This window comes from Panthera tigris, chromosome D2, assembly GCF_018350195.1.
Source record: "Panthera tigris isolate Pti1 chromosome D2, P.tigris_Pti1_mat1.1, whole genome shotgun sequence".
Classification (NCBI taxonomy): Eukaryota; Metazoa; Chordata; class Mammalia; order Carnivora; family Felidae; genus Panthera; species Panthera tigris.
Window position 1 is genome coordinate 8,048,930 of NC_056670.1, and position 6,394 is coordinate 8,055,323.

The window sequence follows — 6,394 nt, forward strand, 5'->3', positions numbered from 1 at the left end:
ACCACTACAATCAGGATCTAGAACTGTCCATCATCACAGAAATTTCCTTCATACTTTCCCTGTATACATAAATACCACTCTTAGTGCTCCCCAACCTTCCTTGAACCTAACCACTGACGACCAGGAATCAGTTCCTTCATCTCTGTGACTTTGTGTGGAATCTGCAGTACGTGACCTTTTAGTCCTGGCTTATTTCACTCACTTGAGATCCATCCATACTGTTAACTGTTAACGTGTATGAAATTTGTTCCCTTTTGTTGCCAAGCAGCACCCATGATACGGGCCCACCAGTTTATTTAACCATTTACCCACCGAAGGACTTCTGGGTTGTTTCCAAGTTCAGGCTTTTACCTTTTTTTTTTTTTTTTTTCAACGTTTATTTATTTTTGAGACAGAGAGTGGGGAGGGGCAGAGAGAGAGGGAGACACAGAATCCGAAACAGGCTCCAGGCTCTGAGCTGTCAGCACAGAGCCCGACGCGGGGCTCGAACCCACGAACTGCGAGATCATGACCTGAGCCAAAGTCGGACGCCCAACCGACCGAGCCACCCAGGCGCCTCGGGCTTTTACCTTTTAACTTGTCAGGGCTTAGCAAGGTGACTTGAAGGAAGAAAACGCTCAGGTTGGAGTCATTAATTTGAATTAATTGCCAGTCCTACCCAAAGCTGGATTCCATGCTGACACCTGCTGTATACGTTGCCCTGAGAAGTGTCAGTTTCTCTGCGTTTCCATTGACTTGACTGCAGAGTCCTTCACGCCTATCTTAATCTGATATTTAGAGATCGCAAAACATTGATGTGGTTCTCATTACATTTTAGAGTTCCGATGGGTTGTCAGGAATGCTTTGGGCGTGTAGAGAAAACAGATCGCTGGTGTTCACACCTTGACGGTTACGAAACACTCCCCCAGCCAGCGTCGGGGTGCGAGGGGACTTCGGTCTCCTCAAAATCTCCATCAGCATCATCCCGTCTCCCACAGAGCCAAGCCAAATGAAAAGAAGAATGACAATACTACCTAGCAGTCATTAAAAATCTGTGTGAAGCATAAATAAAAGAAAAGGACCGGTGTTGTTTTTTTTTTTTTTTCAGCAACTTGCACCTTTGCCATTTCAAAAGAAGTGTTTTATTCAAGCATAGGTGGCACAGCGATCCATTCGTGTCAGCTGCACAACACAATGGGTGGACAACCCTTAGACAAGGGTCTAGACAACCCTAGACAACCCGTGCTCACAAGCGTAGCCCCCATCTGTCTCCTCGCGACGCTATCGCAATACTGTTGACCCGATTCCCTGTGCCGCGTCTTTTGTTCTCGTGACTTATTCATCCTACTCCTGGAAGCCTGTGTCTCCTGCCCCCCTTCACCCATTTTCCCAACTTCCCACCCCCGTCCCCACGGCAAACTGTCAGCTTGCTCTCTGTATTCACGGGCCCGTGGCTGGGTCCGTTGGTTCGTTTTTGGTTGGTTTGCTTTGGTTTTTCTTTGTCATTTTAATCTGTGCAGATGGCTTTCCTAACCAAACCTCAGTCCCCTGGGCTGAGAAAGCTAACTTATTTGGGATACGATGGGTCTTCATAAGCTTCATCAAAGTAATAAGCACTTTTAAGTGCTCGCGTGAACAGCCCATAAACTAAAGTTGGAATCAGAGAAGATTCGCGTCACTTCTGCACAAGGGTGACTTACAAATTCAGGAAGCGTTCCATATTTGTTCGATGTTCCCATTGCTAATTTGTATTCTCCCTGAATGAAAGAAGACGTCTCTCCCGATTTCCTGGCCCACCCTCTGTCCATGTAGAGAATACACCGTGAATGAAGCAGAAAGTAAATTGTTTTGTTTTGTTTTTTAAAGATTTTTATTTCTTTTATTTGGAAAAAAAAATTTAATATTCTTACCTTTTTTTTTTAAGTTTATTTATTTATTTTGAGTGGGAGAAGGGAGGGGAGGGAGAGGGAGACAGAGCGTTACTCCCCGTGTGGAGCCTGATGCAGGGCTCGAACTCACGAACCGTGAGATCAGGACCTGAGCCGAAACCAAGAGCCGGCCACTTAACTGACTGAGTCACCCAGGCGCTCCCTGAAGATTTTTATTTTTGAGTAATTTCTACACCCAACGTGGGGCTTGAATTTATAATCCTGAGAGCAAGAGTGATGTGCTCTACCAACTGAGGCAGCCAGATGCCCAGAAAGTGGAAAGAAATTCTCTAGGGAGACTGTAGTAGGATGAATCATGGTCCCCAAACATGTCCTTGGCCTAATCCCAGAAACCTGTGAATGTGTTTGTTACCTTCTAAGGCAGAAGAGACTTGGTCCGTGTCATTATGTTAGGACACCGGGACCTGGGTGGGCCCGATGTAATCACAAAGGTTCCTATAAGAAGGAAGCAAGTGGGGCCCCTGGATGGGTCAGTCAGTTAAGCCTCTCACTCTTGATTTCACCTCAGGTCCTGATCCCAGAGTGGTGGGATTGAGCCCCACATTGGGCTCCCAGCTGAGCATGAAGCCCGCTTGGGATTCTCTCTCTCCCTCTCTCTGCCCCTCTCTCCACTCTCTCTCTCTCTCAAAAAGAAGGAGGAGGAGGAGGGGAAGGAGAGGAGGAAGGAGAGAAGAAAAGGCAGCAGCAAGAAGGTCAAAGTCAGACAGAGTACCTTGGAACGACCAGAAGCCATGCGAGGTTCTCGGAGTCAGGAAATGCAAGGGAAGCAGATTGTCCCCTGAAGTCTTCAGAGAGAGGGCAGCTATCAACACCTTGATCCTGGCTTTAGCTCTCTGACCCTCAGAACTGCAAGAGAATAAACTTATGTAATTTTATTTCCTTTTTTAATGGTCATTTATTTTTGAGAGAGAGAGAGACAGAGCACAAGCAGGGGAGGGCACAGAGAGGGAGAGGGAGACACAGAATCCGAAGCAGGCTCCAGGCTCCGAGCTGTCGGCACAGAGCCAGACTCGGGCCTCGAACCCACGAACCGCGAGATCATGACCTGGGCCAGAGTCGGACGCGTAACCCACTGAGCCACCCAGGTGCCCCTAAACTTATGTAATTTTATTTTTTTATTTTATTTTATTTTTTTTTAATTTTTTTTTTAACGTTTATTTATTTTTGAGACAGAGAGAGACACAGCATGATCGGGGGAGGGGCAGAGAGAGAGGGAGACACAGAATCAGAAGCAAGCTCCAGGCTCTGAGCCATCAGCCCAGAGCCCGACGTGGGGCTCGAACTCGTGGACCGCGAGATCGTGACCTGAGCTGAAGTCGGACGCTCAACCGACTGAGCCACCCAGGCGCCCCAAACTTATGTAATTTTAAACCACGAAATTTGTGGTTCTCGGTTACAGTGGCAATAGGAAACTAACATAGAGTCGGACTCTCCCATCCTGTGGTTCAATACGACTTAAGACCATTGTTTATTTTGTAGCCTGTGCAGCAGCTAAAATCGTCCATAGTCCCAGCAGAGGATGGCCTACCTTTGGGGAAACAGGGACCTCCACCGGGTCATCAGGGAGAAGGGTAGCCTTAGATTAAAGCAACTGCGGAAGAATTTACGCCTGAGGCAGCGAAGCTGGTCGCCGAGATGATGGCTGATTATAGGGGAGGCGCGTGTGGTCAGTGCCCTGCTTCCTCCCCTCCTTCAGTATCTGAGCTGAGGCGACAGCATTCCTGAATTAGCCCTCCTTCAGCAAATGCATCCTGCCCTGAGGTAGGTCATCCTATGATTCTTTCTGTTCCTAAATTGCACTGCCTTTCTCTGGTTTCAAGTAGGTTTGGGAATAGTCTCTTAAATTAAAAGAAAAAGGTTTATTTTGTTTGTGTTCAACGGCAAAAGTAAAATATACTCATCCTAGGTATCTTAGAGAACAGAGACACTAACAAAGAAAATAATAAATAACCACAATTCTCACCACCCAGAGAAAAACTACTCGGTTAATATTTTGATAGATTTCTTTCTGGTCTTCTTTCTATTCATGTCTGTTTATCACTTAAAAGTATTCAGTAAAGATTATTTAGTAGCCTTCATCCTCCCCTTTGAAACTTGTTATACGCTGCTATAATGTATATGTAATGACTGGAGAGTATTGTTCTCAGGATGAACTAGAATTTATGTAACCATTTCCCTCACACGGTACTTATGCCGTTTTTGCTCGCCAGGGATGGCCCCTAGAAATAAATTTCCGAACTAAGAATATTTACTTTTGGAATTAATTGCAAGATTGAATGAGTAAAAGACAGGGTAATAAGTGGTGACTATCTGGGGGGAAAGAATGAGGAGAACCTTTTCACTTCATGTTACGCGTGTTGAATAAGAGACCATGCTTACCTTCCCCTTGACTTTCTTACTGGAGAAAGAAAAAGGACAGAAAGAGATGTTCTAGAAATGGAGCAATTCCTTAAAGAAAAAAAAAAAACAAGGGAGACTATTTTTCCCTAGAATATCTAGATGAGCTTATAGACACGTCTCGTGTCGTGTTTTCCCATCACAGAAAGATATGGCGCATGGACATTTCTCACTGCGGCAAATGGGGAAGTTCTTTTCAAAATCTTCGCCTTTATTAGAAAAGTCTTGTGGGAGGCACCCAGTTGATTTAATCAACGCAATCAGATCAGATCGTATAGCCTTAAAGTGAATTTCTGCTTCAGCTGCCTGTACAGGTTGTTAGACGGAAAACTCCCATATTTCCTCCTTGCCAAGCGTTGTCGCGGCCAAGCCGGTGGTGAGCAGAGCCTCAGAGCCGGGGCCAGGCAGGTCCGCCTAAACCTGACCTTGCGAACGGGAGCCGCTTAAAAGAGCGCCGTCTGTTGTCAGGATCGCCGGCTTCCAACTCCTCAGATATTTTAACTGAAACGTGAAATAGCACATTTCCCAGTAGTCAGACTTATTTTCAGTCTTCTCTGCCTCAAGCCTGCAAATGGCATTCATCCTAGAAGAACGGCAACAATAAATACCAACGACGTATTAAGTGGCTTCTAGATGCCAGACACCATGCTGTGCACTTCGCCCATGATGGTGTTTCCTAGGCTTTCCAGCAATCTTGCAAGGAAGGTGTCATTATTCATTTATAGGTAAGAAAAGGGAAAATCAGAAGATCATCCAAGGGCCCATAGTTGGCGGGAGCAGAGCCGGGATTTGAACCCAGGTCTATCACATTCCACCATCCTCCGTGTCTCTGATAGGTGGGAGTCCACACTAGGTGAGCTTGTGTCTTGAGCGTTCAGTTGGGATTTCCAGGCTCCACAGCTGAACCTGCACATCCCCGTGCTTACCCCTTAATGGCCCTGGGAGAAAATTTTGAAGAAACTCGGGGATACCTCGAGTCTTTCATGATCCCCAATTTTTCCATCCTTTGCTGGGTATATTACAGGTTGGAAAAAGCAGGAATAAAAGTTATTTTGTCTTTATTTTTAAGGACATTTAAGAACTTATTTATAAAGCTTCTGGAATTTCCGGGTTTTGTTGTTGTTCGTTTTGATCTATTTGGTGTTTATTGATGTGATTAAGGAGTCTGCGTATTCCCTGTTGGAAAGATAGACTAGGCTTATAACAGACAACCAAATAAACATCTCAAGGCAGGAACCCTTGGGGAGAATCTTCTAGAATGGAGAGATGTCAACATTAATGACAAGGCCAGGTAGGCTGCTACATCCTGGAAATGGAGAGAATCCCCAAGCAAGAATTATGAGGGAGGAGAAGCAACTTTTGGATGCAGGGACACTTCCTATTTCGTCCCTTTATAGGGCAACAGGGGATGGTGCTAGGGTGTCCCCTGAAGGCCTGCAGTGTGCCAGCAGGGACCTGGCTCTAGCCTGTTTCCTCTCCCCTCCACCTGTCACCTTTGGTTCCCTGTGCGCCTTGCCTGCCTTAGCCCTTATCACGCTGAAGCTGGTCTTAACCATGTGGGCACGCTGTCTCCCTCTTCTGAGCTGATCTGCCAGGACTTTGTCAGCCTCGATATGTTGTATTCCTATAAAGGTGATCACTTTATTTAAAAAATGTTTTTAGGGGCGCCTGGGTGGCTCAGTCGGTTAAGCAGCCGACTTTGGCTCAGGTCATGATCTCGCGGTCCTTGAGTTCGAACCCCGCGTCGGGCTCTGTGCTGACAGCTCGGAGCCTGGAGCCTGTTTCAGATTCTGTGTCTCCCTCTCTCTGACCCTCCCCCATTCATGCTCTTTCTCTCTCTGTCTCAAAAATAAATACACGTTAAAAAAAAATTTCTTTAAAAAATGTTTTTAATGTTTCATTTTATTTTTGGGAGAGAGACAGAGTGCGAGCAGGGGAGGGGCAGAGAGAGAGGGAGACCCAGAATCCCAAGCAGGCTCCAGGCTCCGAGCCGTCGGCACAGAATCACACGTAATCACAAATGTGTATGTTGTATACCAACTGAGTTATTTAAATGAGTAAAATTATCC

The 6,394-nt window shown here is 46.1% G+C and overlaps 1 non-coding gene across 1 annotated transcript; it reads left to right on the forward strand.

Annotated features, from left to right (window-relative positions):
• Positions 1–1,602: 1,602 nt before the first annotated feature.
• On the forward strand, positions 1,603–1,705 carry LOC122232234. The gene has a single exon (XR_006209577.1). It is a non-coding gene; the product is annotated as a U6 spliceosomal RNA (small nuclear RNA).
• The last annotated feature ends 4,689 nt before the right edge of the window (positions 1,706–6,394 follow it).